This window comes from Notechis scutatus, chromosome 5 (assembly GCF_049901735.1).
Source record: "Notechis scutatus isolate UNSWTSFEM ecotype Mainland chromosome 5, rNotScu1.2, whole genome shotgun sequence".
In the NCBI taxonomy this organism is placed as follows: domain Eukaryota; kingdom Metazoa; phylum Chordata; class Lepidosauria; order Squamata; family Elapidae; genus Notechis; species Notechis scutatus.
Genome location: NC_142013.1, coordinates 108,520,807 through 108,538,352, shown reverse-complemented (window position 1 = coordinate 108,538,352; position 17,546 = coordinate 108,520,807). Strand labels below are relative to the sequence as shown.

At 40.1% G+C, this 17,546-nt stretch overlaps 1 long non-coding RNA gene across 2 annotated transcripts; it reads right to left on the bottom strand.

Moving 5' to 3' along the window:
* Positions 1 to 534: 534 nt before the first annotated feature.
* LOC148130608 (uncharacterized) lies at positions 535 to 11,029 on the bottom strand. 2 transcript variants are annotated; one of them, XR_015750013.1, is made up of 3 exons: positions 10,624 to 11,029; positions 3,224 to 3,328; positions 535 to 1,152 (listed from the first exon to the last, which is right to left on the bottom strand). It is a non-coding gene; the product is annotated as an uncharacterized LOC148130608 (long non-coding RNA). The 2 variants fall into 2 exon arrangements; XR_015750012.1 differs by lacking the exon at positions 3,224 to 3,328 and adding an exon at positions 2,961 to 3,177.
* Positions 11,030 to 17,546: the final 6,517 nt, after the last annotated feature.

Genomic DNA, 17,546 nt, shown 5'->3' with positions numbered 1-17,546 from the left:
GTCTTTTTTTTCAAGGTTGGATAATCTTTCTGTGAAGAAACAGGATTCTTAGCTGAAACTTAAAAAGATTATACTGCTGCCTTTGTCTTGTGTTTGCTGTCTTGGAACCAGGCTTGAGTCAGAACATAGATTGACTCCCTCTTCTTTGTGGGAACCCCTCAAATATTGGAAGACTGCTATCATATCACCCCTAGTCCTTCTTTTCATTAAGCTAGACATACCCAATTCCAGTAACTGTTCTTTGTAAGTTTTAGCCTTCGGTCCCCCAGTCATCCTTGTTGCTCTTCTCTGCATTCTTTCTAGAGTCTTTTAACATCTTTTTTACATCATGGTGACCACAGTCCAGGAAGGTTCTTGAAGGACTGAATAAACTTCTTGGATAAGAAGTAAAATGTCTTGAAGGGAAAAAAAAAAGAGAGAGACCAGTTGCCTTTTGAAAAAGGACCTCTGGGATTTGTAGCCCAAAGTCCCCAGCCATTCCATGTGACCTACTCACTCCCAATATCAGGAACAAAAGAAAGACTTCAAACAATATTAAACTTCTTGGATATTTGTAATTGTGAACAAAAGGTATATCTCTATGCATAGCTTGCATATCTGTTTGTGTTAATTATATAAGCATAGTTACAACTTGCAAACAACGAACACTATACAGCATAACTTAGCAAAGGCTCTGAAGCTAATCATCAACCATTCAGCACATAAAAAGAAAACATTCCAATTTCACCTATCATGGGATTTCAATAACAAAAGAGTTATTAAAACTGAGTGCCGATCACCTCATATGGGCAGCACAGTAAAGCATGCATGACTGATTCAATTTTCCCCAATGGGAAAGGGCATAAGCAATCTTGTATGGGAATATTGTTATATTTCCCTTCTGTTAGCATGGATGACAGGGCATTAAATCTGGACAGGGAAAAGACTCCCTGGTGCGATACACAGAAGGTATTAAATAAATAATTGGCTGAGATACAATCTTCCAGGCAAACATCATTGTTATGAAAGAGTTTATATTCCTTTCTTTCCAGAGGTTAGTATCAAAAATGCAAAAATGTGAGTTTTATGTTGGATCTCCAAACTCCGAGGGTGTCCAGATGTTAGACCGATAGTGTCTGTAGTTCAACCCATTTCTTCCAGAATAATGAAAACCTATCAAGAAGAACCAAAAGGATGACAAAAGCAGAAATACAGAATAACACAGTTGGAAGGGACCTTGGAGGTCTTCCAGTTCAACCCCTGCTCAAGCAGGAGACTTATACCACTTCAGCAGCTGTCCAATCTCTTCTTAGAAACCTCCAGTGATGGAGCAGACACGAGGCAAGCAGTTCCACTCAGGGGTGGGCTTCAAAATTTTTAGCAATGGGTTCTCTGCCCAGTTGCTGGGTGGACAATGCCATGGTGGGCATGGCCTAGTCGACCTCCTGCACCACAGTGTGTGTGTTTGTGTGTTTTTTTTTTTTTTTTTGCCCTTCCTGGGCTCTGGAGGCTTTATTCGAGCCTCCAGGAGGACGGAAACAGCCTCTCCTGTCTCCAGAAGCTCTCTGGAAGCCAGAAACAGGCCCATTTCCGGCCTTCCCAAACTTCCGGGTGGCCTGTTTTTCACCCTTCCCAAGCCTGCACATGCGCCTTGCACTTACCTGCATCCAAAATGGGCCATGTGGGGACTCTTGGGAGGGGAGGGGGTGGGTGGACTCTGCACTCAGGAGGGGGATTTGGGGCTTCTCTGAACTGTACAGAATCTTAACTAGGGCCTCTCCTAAACCCCTGCAAACCCCCAGAAGCCCATCCCTGGTTCCACTGATTAATTGTTTTTGGCATCAGGAAATTTCTCCTTACTTCTGTTTGGTTCTCTCCTTGACTAGTTTCCATCCATTGCTTCTTGTCTTGTTGTCAGGTGTTTCTTGTTCTGCCTTTAGGAACTTGGGAAAATAGGTTTGACTCCCCCTTTTTTGTTGTTGCAGCCCCTTAGATATTGGAATATGCAATCATTTCACCCCCTAGTCTTTTTATTAAACTAGACATATCCAATTTCTGGAAATGTTCTTTATATGATTAGAGGATGATTAGTTCTCTAATCATCTTCGTTGCTCTTCTCTGCACTCTTTCTAGGATCTCATGATCTTTTTTTATGTCTTGGCAACCAACACTGGTGCAGTATTCCAAGCGGGGTCTTACCAACAACATCGTTAATAATCAGTTTAGCTAGAGTTGAAGCAGCAAATGCCATACATGAGTTTGTAAACATTTTCTAACTGCTTCCAGAGGTTCATTATCTTTAGATATTTGGACTATTTTATGCCAAATACCAAAGTGAAGTAATGTTTTTTTTTTCTTTTTCAGAAAGTTCTTATAAACAGATATTTGACCCAAACAGCAATTATCATCTTTAGGCTCCTATATCAATGACAGATGACAATTGCTGTTTGGGCCATTTATGTTCTCCATAATCTGACTTTGGGTCCCACATATTTGCATAATTATTTTTTCAGGTCTGATTGAGATTTTAGTTATATAGGTTCTGAGTATCTTTCTATCAGAAAAAAAAAAACATGAATGAGTGAATCTTTCCTTGCAATATATGAATCCATACACAGTCTTTGCAAGGAGAATTCACTCTTAAAGCCACAAATTCAGCATCCATGAACTTTTAGGAGTAGAACTTGGTATTTTAAATAAGCAGAAGCATCTTTCTAAAACTCAACAACTAAACTCCCATAATTCGAAGTAATGGATCCAGAGGTGGTATTCAGCAGGTTCTGACGAGTTCTGGAGAACCGGTAGCAGAAATTTTGAGTAGTTCAGAGAACCAGCAAATATCACCTCTGTCTGGATTTTACAGTATCCTTCCCCTGCCACACCCACCAAGCCACGCCCACAGAACCTGTTGTAAAAAAAAAATTGAATCCCACCACTAAATGGATCATATTAGTTATGGAACTCTCAGTAATAAAACTTACCGATTGGGATATTTACCGGGATGGGATAGAATGCTGTAGAAAAATGTGTTTTGGTATACAAAGATATTCATGCAACAATTTGTCTGACAAAAAACACCTTCTTATCAAGCTAAGGTCCCCAATTCTGGGTTGCAAAAACCAAACCAAACCACAGCCAAAGGTTAGATGTTAGCCAAGACTCAAGATCTTTGTTCATCTCTTCTTGAAGCTTGGTAACCTTAACAAATCCAATAAATAAACACAAGCTCTTAATAATTATCTACCTAGATTTTTGCAGTTCATATCTGGCACTCATGACTACAGGAAACAAAACTCCAGTCTGCTTCATATATCTAGATATCTTTCAGCTTTCCCTTATATGTTCTTTCCTAGGGTAGCAAGAAGACAACAATATTGATCTGTACTAAAACAATAAAACAATTATTTATACTTCCGTTGTATATTGTTACTACAAATTGTGCTTATGAAACTATTCTCACAGTTGCTTTCCTAAAACAAAAGAGCCCATATGTCAAAAATCATTTAAATTAATCAATTAACTTATCTATTCAAAGGAAGCCTATAAATTGTGATTGCACTGCATAATCCAAAATCTAATTTTGTGCAAATCTTAAATCATTTATTTTCGTTGTTGTTCCTTTGAGTCTCTGTCTGGAAACACCCCTTGCTCTGCAGTGAGCAATATTGATTTCCATTATTTTTTTTTTAAAAAATTACAATCTTAAATGAATTTCTTTGAAGTATTTTTTTTTTCTCAAATCAATGGGCCATTTTCTCTCAGACGGATGGATTTGATTCAGGTACTGGGCCAGGCAAGTATAACCCAATTTCATTATTAGAGTGAAGTTCAAGGTAACATTTTAAGTATGATTGAATTTGTGTGCATGTGTCATCTCAGCAAGAAATTGCTGAGATTAAGAAATTGGTGTTATATAATTAAAGAATATCGTGGTGGTTGTACCAGTTGTTCTTAATGCAACAGCTACATTAACATTAACAAAATCTTGTATTGGATGACTGGCGTGGTAGCCTAGAAGTGAAGATGCTCACCTCACACTCAGAAGATTAAGAGTTCGATCCTATGCAGTGGCAGATGTTTCTCTAACAGGGTGCAAAGAGAAAATATTCGCTGTGAACTCAACATAAGCATTAGGAAGGGCATCTGGCTAGTAAACACTCAGCAGCTCCATTCAGTTGTCCCAACTACCCCTAATTAAGGGATTAAAGGGTTGTAAAAAGAAAAAAAAAAGGATGTTCTTCCCCTTCTACCTCTTTCTTTTTATCCCTTTGTCTTTGTGTGAAATAGGGGAGGGCTTATCTGAGACGCTTTCTCACATTACATTCATGGCCTGGACTCAAGTCCTACTTATCAGACCATTGTCCTTTCAAGGCCATTCCACATTTCCTCTACACTATGTTTTATTTTTTTTTAAATTTGCTGTCTTGACCTATATATACTTGAATATTTATAGAAGCCCAAACCTCTACATCCATTTCATGGTTGCATGATGGACCTAAATTATAAGAGGTATATTTTTTTTTTGTAATTCTAAACCAGGTATAGAGATCAGTACCAACTGCACATATCAATTTCCCATCATTTGTGGTCAGTCATCTGAGAAAAGGCATACTTTTTTTTCTCTCTTTTCAATGCAGAGAATACCTGCTGCTTGTATCACTCTCATGGAATGTTATATGATATTGTCCTTTGTAATTAATGTGCAAGTTTTTCCCTCATGCAGTATAAATGATAATGTTCCCATTTCCTTCTTCATTGCATGCATTTCTTTACAAAGTATTGCAGTGCAAGGGTAATTTTGGAAAAATAACAACAACAGAATAACAGAGTTGGAAGGGACTTTGGAGGTCTTCTAGTCCAACCCCTTGTTCAAGCAGAAAGCCCTGTTTTCATCCTGGACCACCTCCTGCAGCACTGCTGGCCAAAACATAACATGGGGGAGATGCACAGCCTCCCCGTGCCCCGTTTTCGGACTGGATGGCCCCCTGCAGCACTCTGTTGGTCAAAGTGGGGTGTGAGGGGACTGTGTGCAGTGCTGTTTTGACCAGTAGGTGTTGCAGGAGGCATTTGTCCCTTCCAACCCCCAGCTGGCCTGTGGAGGAAAACTACCATGCTGATCCGGCCCTCAAAGAAATCCAGTTTGACACCCCTGACCTATATCATTTCAAACAAAATGGCTGTCCAGTCTCTTCTTGGAAACCTCCCGTGTAGGAATACCCACAACTACTGGAAGCAAGTTATTCCATTGATTGATTAATTGTAAGGAAAACTTCTCCTTAGTTCTAGGTTGCTTCTCCCCTTGATTAGTTTCCATCCTTATTGCTTCTTGTCCTGCCCTCAGGTGCTTTGGAGAATAGCTTGACTCCCTCTTCTTTGGGGCAGCCCCTGAGATATTGGAACACTGCATATAAACTCTTCCATGCTATTGATGTGAGTGATGATATCATACAATTGGTCTATATCATTTGTAACACCAGCTTCAACACTAAACTGCAATCCCACTTTTACAAAAATAAGTATTCCCATTAGAAATGAAGATATATTTTGCAGAACTAATGCTTCCCTAGAATGGCATGGTTTTGTTCAACGAACTTGTAAGCTTCTTCTAAATAAACATGCTAAATCCAGTCACTTTAGGAGAGATTAACTAAGCTCTGGGAGGGCATCATATTTAAAACATCTCCATATGTGCTTAATTTATAGGCAGAAAATGATATCATGATTTTAGCTAAAGGCTCCAAAGGGATTTCCAAAGCACTATTTGTGCCTTGCCTTGCTTGTCTAAAATTATTTTGATAAGCACCTTAACCATTCATCTGAGTCACCAATCCCGATTAAGTATTTTTTTTAAAAAAAAAGAGAGATCATTTCAGTAATCCTCAAGAACCAGAAAGGACGCGATTATGTTCCATTATGGAATCCTGCAAATCTGTGATTTTATCTCCAAATCTCCGGATTGAATTTGGTGAGGAGGGTGGGCAGGTGAAGAGGTTTACCATTGCTAAAGAACTAAACTGTGAGTAGCCTTACTGAATACACTGATAAATAGGCCCACTGTACAACAGAGTGCAACAAGACTAGACTTTGTAGTTGAAAGAAAGATCTTACAAGAAGAAATTCGGAGGGGAGGAGAGGGAGGGAGGGAGGGAGAGGGGGGGAGAGAGAGAGATTGTAGAAAATTTTGTCAGAGCCTAAAATTCTTCGTTGCATAAACAGAGGAATAAAGTCAAGATCATGTGAAATGTTTGTACCGTTATACAAAACCTTGGCAAGATTATACATGGAATACTGCATCGAGTTTTGGTCACTGGATTATTTTAAAAAAAAAGATGTAGAGACTCTGGAAAGAGTGCAGCAAAAGCAACAAAGATTATTCGAGGGTCGGAGGCTAAAACATATGAAGAAAGGTTGCAGAGATGGGCTATGAGCAAAGAGGAAAGAAGCAGTAGGGTGTAACATAATAGAAGTGTTTCAATATTTGAAGGGATGCCACAAAGAAGAGGTGGACAATCTATTTTCCAAAGCACCTGACAGCAGGACAAGAAGCAATGGATGGAAACTAAAAAGGAAAAAAGCAACCTAGAACTAAAGAACAGGGAGAATAATTAACCAGTGGAATGGCTTGCCTTCAAAATTATGGGTGTTCCACAGTGGTGGTATGCTATGGTATGCAGTGGTTTGGCTGAATAGGTAGTAAAAAAAAAGCTGATGAGAGGAGAAAGAAGAGAAAAGCGCAGGATCGACCCTCCCACCTGTGCTTGCACTTTTTCCTTCTTTATCCTCTCAGCTGATTGGCCCTGCAGGCCTCAGCTGGTGTGGGGAAAGCTGCACGCACCTGTTAGGCAAAGCACGCCCACCAAGCCACACCCATCAAACTGGTGGTAAAACAATTTGAATCCCACCGCTGGTGCTCTTTTAAGAAGAGACTGGGCAGCCATTTTGTCTGCAGTGGTATAGGTTCTCCTGCTTGAGCAGGGGGCTGGACTAGAAGACCTCCAAGGTCCTTCCAGCTCTAATTACTCTGTTTTCTCTAATGGGCATACTATTGATATACAACTGAACAAGGAAACAGCCTGAATACGATTATAGATTTACGAGAAGTTAAATTTGAAGAAGACTTGACTTTTATTATGAATTGTTTACGAACACAGCTGTCTACATTCATGTGTGTGGTCAATGAGCCTGCATAGCTATCAACCAGCCAAAATCCATGAAGTTGTGTGTCAAAGTGGGATTTACATGCCGAGGTAGAATACCTAGAAGCATTCATTCTAATCTGCTACCTTATAGAAATTTGCTTAAACTTTAAGGATAAATGAATACACACTGATTTGAGGCTAATAGAGCACCTTATATCATTTGACTGATTACAAATTCAGAGTCTCTCTAAAAGAATTGCTTGGGGTTTTATTTAGTCTACCCTGTTTCTCCAACAATACAGCCTCCCCCAATAGGAAGTCCCAGCATGTTTTATAGGCATGAAATGAAATTAAGCCCCTCCCCCCAAATTAAGGCCTATATTAAAACATGCGAAATGGGGGGGAAATGGCGGGGGGGCTTGCTGTTAGGAAGTACTTTTGTTGCACACCCGGATATGGTGCTGCCTGCGTTGACCCTGATACAAAGTGCCCCACCAACGCCGAGGTCAACATCCAAGCTGTCGCCGCCCACCTGCCCAAAGATGCAAGGGGGGGGGATTAAGTCACCCCCGAAAAGACGGCCTAGCCATTTTTTCGGGGCTCAAAAAAAAAAAAAAAGACCCGGCCTTATTATATGAGAAACATGGTAGCATTTCCCCCCATAAACATATTTTTTTGATAGAGTGGAGTTGCCAAATCCAGCTTATGTGCAACATATTATTTATTTAGCAGTATTTGTATCCTGCCTATATTATTTTTACAATTAACTCCATCCAACATACCTTTCTCTTCCTATTTTTCCACACGATAACAACCCTGTGAGGTGAATTGGGCTGGGAGATAATAGATTTTGTTATTGGAGCCCCTATCTTTCTGAAACTCTTACTGGTTAGGACAGGTAGAGGAAAAACGATGCGGCACTAGGAGGAGATTCTAGTGGGGGAAACTGGACTTCTGGTTGATTCCAGAATTGAATGGGGGGCTTCCGATTACGACCTTTGTGGCTTTTTGAGCGTTCAAGGTTGCTAACCCCCTGCTATATGCCAAGGGCACACAGAACGCTGTTACTTTCGCATCAAAGTGGCGGCTATTTATCTAATCGCATTTGCATGTTTTCAAACTGCTAGGTGAGCAGGAACTGGGGGGATGCCCAGCTAACCAGCTAAGCATCTTTAACCATTGAGCCTCCTAAAAATGCCCCCTAAAAGCATCGTAGCTAGTTGGAAATAATTTTATAAGGTTGGCTGCCCAATTTATCTTGCCAACATGATGATGTCATTAATGGGTGAACAAAGGAGCAAACTCAAAGTCTTCCAGATTCAGAATAGTTTGTTATGTTGAATGACTATTTTGTGGGACAATGAAAATAACTGTACCATTAATAACTTCTTTTAGCACATCAAAGTCAACACCAATCATGCAGTGATCATGGTTCCACACATTAAAACCAGCCAAGGAAGAACACAATATTCAAAAAGAGTGAACTTTCAATTCTGTAAGGGATGCATTTTATGACAAGGAAGAAAAATGCATCATCATAATATATGGATTAATTCTAAGAAATTTTGCTATCCAATATAATATACTGTTCCTATTCAACACGTTATCTCTAGAAATTGGGAGCTCATTGAAACACAGCTTATGAGCTATAATAGCTTCCTCCCTCAGGATCTTAAATATTTATGCCTCTGCTTTATTTTATGCTTTATAAGGCCCATTTTTATGTTTTAAAAAATGGCGTCTTGGAATCAGTTTACATCAATATGGGAGCACATTATGTAATAAACTAAGCCTGAGGGAGGACAAAAGCACAATTTTAAGAGAATTAAAACAAAAGAACTCCACAATTCTGAACCACAGAGAAATTATTCAAAGAGGAAAACCAAGCCTGAATTTGTATCAGCCTCTTTCCAAATGAAGGAAGCACAAATGTATTATGTATTAGACAAGTAGACTGTTGGCCAATTTACTAGCACTAGTAATTCCAAGCAAGGATATGGGTTACTTTTTGCAATACAGTTGCTTCCTCCATCACAAGCCACTATATTTGCATCGCTGCAAGTTGGTGAGGAAAAACAAAGAAAAACACCCAGAGCCACAATCACCCTTATACACTCACACAAATACAAGGGTGCTTGTCACATTTGAGGCCTACCAGCGAGGTGGACCAGTTTGAGGTAGAGTTTTGGCTTTCTTGTTAATACTTCCCATTTCTCTACAGCTTAAAAAGGAGTTAAAATTGCCAAAGACAATGGACTGATTTGGGAGATAAAGAAAGAGATGAAAAATGCAGTGTTTTCTTTGAAGTTTTAAGAGCCGCAGTGGCGCAGTGGTTAGAGTGCAGTACTGCAGGCTACTTCTGCTGAGCACCAGTTGCCAGCAGTTTGGCAATTCAAATCTCACCAGGCTCAAGGTTGACTCAGTCTTCCATCCTTCCAAGGTGGGTAAAATGAGGACCCAGATTGTTGGGGGCAAGATACTGACACTGTAAACCACTTAGAGAGGGCTGTGAAGCACTGTGAAGCAGTATATAAGTCTAAGTGCTATTGCTATTTATACATACATATATCCCTACCTTTATTATTTTTAGAAATACCTCACGGCAGTGAACATACCTAATGCTATTTCCTCCTCCTATTTATGGCTTTCATGCTTAAAGCAGAACTACAACTCACAATCACCTGCTTTCTAATCTGGTGACTTAACCACTAGACCAAACTAGTTCTCTTTTTTTAATTAAAGTTTTTTTTTTTAAAAAAAAAATCAACCAATAAGTAGGATATTTTATTTTATTTTACTTTATTATTTAACTTAACTTAACTTAACTTAACTTAACTTAACTTAACTTAACTTAACTAATTTTTGTCATGTTTGTACAGCCAGCTATCTCCTAAGAAAGTGACTCTCGGCAACAAAAATAATCTTAATCAAAAGCATATTAATTTTGTTTAAGCATGTAAAACAGTCATAGTTTTAGGCTGCTAGTGAACTAGCAACTACGTCCATTTCCCCATCTTGTAGCAATGCCTTCCCTACATTTTTTAATGAGTCGTATGGTAATCTACTTCCTAAAATAGCTAGCCATTTACATAATATTTCCTATTAACACATTTAGAATTTGGATCTGTGCCACCAAATCTGTTCCAAGGTTTTCAGTTTTGTCTCCCTTCAGGAGCTGAGAAGTTAAGTTCGCCCAGTTAGATGTAAATTAACGAAGCTGTAGAAACTGGTAATAAGATATAGAATCTTGCATTTCATAGGCTTATATCAGAGCTACTTCTGGTTAATGGCATGAGAAGAAGAATTTTAGGCTCTGTGAAAAACAGATGACAATATTTTCTACAACATTCTCTCTGTCGCTCTGTCTCTCTCACATACACACACACAGAGAGAGAGAGAGAGACAGAGAGACAGAGACAATGGTACGATTCAACCGGTGTAACAACCGGTTCGATGAACACGTGCACAGCATTTAGAAAATACCATTTTTAGCTGTAATACTCACGTTTTGCTCAATCACCGGTGAGTAAAACAGCTGATGCACAGCAAACTGCTGTGCCACATGAATCAGTTGTGCTCAAAAACAAGGAAATAAAGCACAGGAAAAGGGCAGGGGCAGGAGGGCGGGGCCAAACGATCACGGGAGCTACCGGTTCTCCTGAACCGGTCTGAACTGGTAGAATACTATCCCTGGACAGAGCCAGGTGTTTGTTATCATGTTTCTTCATGCTCTTGTATTTCTGTGGAAATATGCAATCTTTGAGAGAAAATATTCATGTGTTTTTCAGATGCATTGCTCTTTGTTAAGTCTAAATGAATATCAGAGGCTGCTACATAAAGCTCTGGTGAAAGGAATATCAGACCAAGCCTATTTGAAAGCAAAGGCATTATGTGACTGCTATCAGCAGAAATATTCGGTTCAGACAATCAAAATCAAAGGAAGAGTGTTCGATGTTTATCTCTGGTGCCCCATGTGGTCAGCATTGTATGTGCTGGGGTGTTTGTTTGTTTTTTTGTTTTTTTAAGAGTCTGTTGCATTGACAACCACTCATTATCTCTGGGGAATTTTGAGTCCAGAACTATCTACTGGTTTCATCCTGAATATTAAACTATCAACTTTCAGGGAGTCAGAATGGTTGTTTTTAAAACCAATCAGAGAGAGTGGTTATACTGATTTTCCTAATCAAGGCCACCCAACTGTGTGTCTTAAAGCTAAAAGCAATCATAATAGAGCTGGAAGGGACCTCCAAGGTCTTCTAGTCCAGCCTCCTGTTCAAGCAGAAGAACCTATACCATTTCAGACAAGTGACTGTCTAGTCTCTTCTAGCCCATGATTTCTGATGGCTAGCTGTTCCACTGATTAATTGTCCTCACTATTAGGAAGTTTCTCTTTAATTCCAGGTTGCTTTTCTCCTTGATTAATTTCCATCCATTGCTTCTTGTCCTGCCTTCAGGTGCTTTGGAAAATAAGTTAACCCCCCTCCTCCTTTGTGGCATCCTCTCAAATACTGGAATACTGCTATCATGTTGTCCCCTCGCCACTCCTTCTTTTCTCTAGACTAGCCAAACCCAAATTTTGTAATTGTTCTTCATGTGTTTTTGTCTCCAGACCCCTTAATCATCTCAGGGCTCTTCTTTGCACTTTCTCCAAAGTCTCAACATCTTTTTTGTACTGTGGTGAGCAAAACTGGATGCAGTATTTGAGGTGTGGCCTTACTAAGGCTTTATAAAGTGTTACTAATACTTTACATGATTTTGATTCTATTTATACAACCTCTGTTTATATAACCAAGGATTGTATTAGCTTTATACTTTATACAGTATATTATACTGTATTATATAGTTCTTTCCCTTACCATGTTCCCCTCTAAGAATATCTCCCCTTGAACTCCAGACCACAATAAATAAATGAGAATATTTCTTTCATTCTCAGCAGAGGGTTGGGGGTCTCTTTTGCTCTTCTATTTTGCATAATTAGAGGGTTTTTCTATAACATTCGATCAACTTCTTATTGGTCTATCCTTTCAATTTGTTGTGGGTCTGGTTTTTTTCAAGCTATTAGTGTCAACATTTATTTTCTTCCTTCTGCAAAGCACAAGTATATGTTTAGTATTTAGAAGTTATTGGTAGTCAATTGATCAGAAAATATTTTTTCCAACTCCAGGGAGAAAAATAATAATATTTGAATAATATTATTGGAGGTCATATTATGATATGCACTTTATTTCCATTAAGGGAAAATGTGTTTTGATGGCAGAAAGCTCATTTTTTTATTATTATTATTATTATTATTATTATTATTATTATTATTATTATTATTATTATTATTATTATTATTATTATTATTATTATTATTGGCATCTTGGTATTAATATTTCTTTCTACCTCTTATGAGATGAATGAACAGAATGTGTTGAACATGGAAATGTAGCAAAGAAGTGGAAAAGGTTATTTCTCTCACCAAAGCTGAGTGTTTTGGAGACCCTTGGTCTCATAAATAGATTTTTTGAACAATTGAGAAGGATTTCCAGAGGAATTTAGCAGAATTTGAATCACGAGTGACTTGGCCAAGGGCATGCCTTTGTGTCTAATTATGTTTATGCTGCAGGAGCAATGTTTCAAATTTGGTTATTGCTAATAAAATCTCAAATGACATTTTAGAAATGTCTGGGTTTTTTCTCCTCCCTACACTAAGGGAAATAGTTTTAAAATATTTTTTTTTCTGATAGATAATTAGCAATAGCAAACTTACTGCATACATTGCTCTATAGTACTGTACAGCAGGGGTCCCCAACCACCGGTCCACGGACCGGTACCGGTCCATGGAACAAGTCCTACCGGGCCGCTGGTTTGCTGGGCGCCGCCATCTTTTTTGATGAAAAAGTGCTTCCGGTGAGCTTTTCCGGTAGAAAGCTCACCGCAAGCACTTTTCATCAAAACAAGATGGTGGCGCCATGCTTTCGTGAGCTTTTCCGGGTAGAAAGCCATTTCTACCGGAAAAGCTCACCGAGCGCTAGCGCCGCCATCTTGTTTTGACGAAAAAGTGCTTCCGGTGAGGTCACTGGAAGCACTTTTTCATCAAAAAGATGGCGGCGCCCAGCTGATGCCGGTACTGGGCCGCGCCATAAAAAAGGTTGGGGATACCGGGCCGCGGCATAAGAAAGGTTGGGGATCACTGCTTTACAGTCCTCTCTGAGCATAATTAGAGTCAACATAATGCCCCCAACAATCTGCATCCTTGTTTTACTGACCTCAGAAGGATGGAAGGCTAAGTCAATCTTTAGTCCTGTCAGGATCGAATTTGTGGTAGTGAGCAGAGTCAGCCTGCAATAATGCATTCTAACCACTGCCCCACTGTGGAGAATCTGGAAAATTCTGGTGATAGAGAGGTCCAGCATATCCTGTGAGCTGCAATTTGGCAGGATGGCAGTAAAGATGGAAGAATCTACCCATTATCTTTCCAGCTTCATCTTTGATTTCAGTAGATGATAAGAATTTGACCAATCTGTCTAAGCATCTCTCTTGTGGGGAGTGGAGGACTGTGGAGTGACAGGGTAACTGAGTATCTTTCACATCTTTTGATTTCTCATAAACCTGTCCAGATGGGTTATGAGATTAGAAAAAAAATTAGACACAGACCAACATGGAAGCCAGGTTGGCATGCAGATTTCTCACTCTGATGTCTGGTTTCAGAGAGAAAATGACTCTGCTCCTGTAGTTATTTGGACAATGTTGCCATGTCCAGGTTTTTTCATGTTGTAAAATTAGTGACCAACAAACTAATGCCTACCAATCTTCCAGACTTCTCAAACAATTTGAGGTAGTCATGAAAGGCAGCCTGTCATACCACAGCATATCACTTTTATATACTGTTGTTGCTCTCTTGCCCCATCTAGTGGCCAGAGGGACAAATACCAAGTATATTGTTTGAAGCTGACCCAACCCATTTACCCTTCAGCCCGTGCTCTCAAAACAAGTGCACGCTGGGAAACCAGACTCCATTTCCTTTAGCATTTGGAGAAGGCAGAAGCACAAAGAAAAATCCATCTTAATCTGTGGCACAGGGTGGCACATGGTCATCCAAGGACAAACCCACATCCCGCATACAGAGAATCACTGGTGAGATTTAAATTGCTTGAATTTATTAATTGTTATGTTCAGCAGTAACTCAATACTGTCTATCTTGCATTTGGTTCTCATTGTATGTATCCCTATTTTCCCCAGTTTCACCATATCCTGTTCTTTCAATGAAGCTTTCAAATCTATGCACACAGTCTGTTTTATTGGAGGATAGGTGGGTTTAGCTGCATGTCAAGCGGCACATGGATTAACGTAGTGAGGAAAGAACACAGCCAGTTTCTTTTTCTTATCCACATGACTGAAGAACAGGGCACAAAGAAAAAATCAGCTGTGAACTCAGAGTGGCATTAGGAAGGGCATCCGGCCAGTAAATGCTCAGTTCCATCCAGTTGCCTAACTCTACCCCAAATTAAGGGATTACAGGTTGTGAAAAAGGGATGTTTCTATATGATTGGAGAACACATGGTGCAGTGTTCTATGTTATAAAGGTCCCTAACATATCTGAAAGAAATCCTCCCACTTTTCATGTGCCTAATGAAATATTAAGCAAAACATGACCCACATTGCATCATATCATATATAGAAACTTCCATATGACTGCATTGTTAATTATGATATTTCCAGCTCTAAGATTCCAGTGCATGAACACATGTTGACATTAGATCCTTCTCAATCCACCTAACTTAGAGTTCCAATCTAGTTTTCTCTTTTTTTTAATTTAAATTTATTTATTCAATATTTATAAAATTAAAAACATATATATACATTTTACAGCATTATTTGAGCAATGAATACACTTGTATTTTCCTTCTGATAGCATGTTACACATTGTTATAATAACTCCTTCATCCTTTTAAACTCTCTATATACATACATATAATGTATTTACAATTATTTACACGTCACCCTTATTTTCCAAATGTTACCAAGTCATCAGATATCACCTTTTCTTTAGCCAGTCATATCCCATGTTTTGTAATATTCACTGTCTTGATTATCTTTTAACAATTTGGTTAATCTATCCATCTTGGCACATTTATGTATTTTATTAATTATCATGTTTTCTGTAGGGGTCGTAGCCAATTTCCAATTCTGAGCAAAACTTATTCTAGCTGCAGTTATAATATGCAAGATCTAGTTTTCTATTTTGAATGAATGCATTTCAGTCAAAATTCTGTAATACTATTTATTATTGATTGATTGATTGATTGATTGATTGATCGATTGATCGATTGATCGATTGAGATTCCAGACACTAATCCAGGGCTGTCAAACTCCCGGCCTGCAGGCTAGATGCATCACATGCTGGCCACACCCACACTTGATTTAGCAAAGGAGAAAAACTCATGGTGACATGAGCTTGACATCCCTGCACTAAACCATTTTAACAATGGAGTAAGTTCTTCATATCTATTCCTACTTCCAGAGATTATTTCAATGAATATCAGAATTTGTCATAACATGAAAACCACTGATTGTTATTCTACATGTATCACCCAGGTCTGAGCGATAAAATAGTATATGCCATAATTATGGCACATTGATTTTTTTTCCCCTTCCTCCTGACTAATGTGCTAATTGCTATTTACCTAAAATGTAAACTGGAAAATGTGATTAATACTGATTAGCTTTTATTTAATTTCATCAAGCAAAGAGCAATTATACTTCAGCGTAAGATTGCTTGAACAAAGACGAGAAAGCAAGCATTGTGTAAAAACATCTGATGTTGTTTTAGACAGATTTATCAAAGAGTTGGGTAAAATTCTCTCCCTCCCTCCCTCTCTTTCTCTCTCCGTCTCCCACTCTCTCCTTCCCTCCCTCTCTCCCCTTATCTCTTCCTCCCTCTCCCTCTCCTTCCCTTCCTCCTTTTCTCTCTCCCTCTCCCTTTCCCTCCCTCCCTTTCTCTCTCTCCCTCCCTCTCCCTCTCTCCCTCCCTCCCCTCTCTCTCCTTCTCTCCCTCTCTCCATCCCTCCCTCCCTTTCTCTCTCTCCCTCCCTCCCTCTCCATCTCTCTCTCCCTCCTTCTCTCCCTCCCCCTCTCTCCCTCACCCTCTCCTTCCCTCCCTCACCCTCTCCTTCCCTCCCTCCTTTTCTCTCTCCCTCTCCCTTTCCCTTCCTCTCTCTCCTTATCTCTTCCTCCCTCTCCCTCTCCTTCCCTTCCTCCTTTTCTCTCTCCCTCTCCCTTTCCCTCCCTCCCTTTCTCTCTCTCTCTCTCTCTCCTCCCTCCCTCTCTCCCTCCCCCTCTCTCCCTCACCCTCTCCTTCCCTCCCTCACCCTCTCCTTCCCTCCCTCATTTTCTCTCTCCCTCTCCCTTTCCCTCCCTCTCTCTCCTTATCTCCCCCTCTCCATCCCTCCCTCCCTTTCTCTCTCCCCCTCTCCCTCCCTCTCTCTCCCTCCCTCCCTCTCCCTCCCTCCCTGTCTCTCCCTCCCTCCCTCCTTCTCTCCCTCCTCCCCTCTCCCTCCCCTCCCTCTCTCTCCCTCCCTCCCTCTCCCTCCCTCCCTGTCTCTCCCTCCCTCCCTCCTTCTCTCCCTCCCTCCCTCTCCCTCTCCCTCCCTCCCCTTATCTCTCCCTCCCTCTCCCTCTCTCTCTCCTTCCCTCCCTCCTTTTCTCTCTCCCTCTCCCTTTCCCTCCCTCTCTCCCTCCCCTCCCTCTCTCTCCTTCTCTCCCTCTCTCCATCCCTCCTTCTCCATCTCTCCCTCCCTCCCTCCCTCCCCCCCCTCTCTCTGTCTCTCTCTATGTGTGTGTCTATGGAGATTCTAAGTCATCCAGGTCATGGTTGTCCCAAAGGTGCTTTTTCAAGAGGCAACTGGACTTTCTGTTTTTTTCTTTGAAGACATTTTGCTTCTCATCCAAGGAGCTTCTTCGGTGTGTGTGTGTGTGTGTGTGTGTGTGTGTGTGTGTGTGTGTTTTCACATCTTTTAAAAATATCAATTTCCTCCAATTTTGAATACAACACAGCTGTGCTTTTCAGAAATTTCAGACTACAGCTTCCATCATTCTGCGACCTTGCCATGTCGATACTGAAATCCTAAACATCTGGGCAACAAGCTGCTTACCTCAGATATAATTTTCATCATCTAAAAATAAACTTACTAAGAACACATGATAATAAAGATAGGCCACCCTGGGATCACTTATCAGCATTTAGAGGAAATTATAGCATTTGTGTGTGTGTGTGTTAAAAACAGCAACAACAACCACCCACAAGTAAAATGAAATAAAGGACAAAAGGCCATTAACCATGAGGGCAAGGCTGCTGGCATCAGTCATTCCAGGATGAATGCTTGGCTCCTGTCTAAATATTAATCCTGGCATGTGTGACTTTGAAATGGATGGCTATTAAGAGCA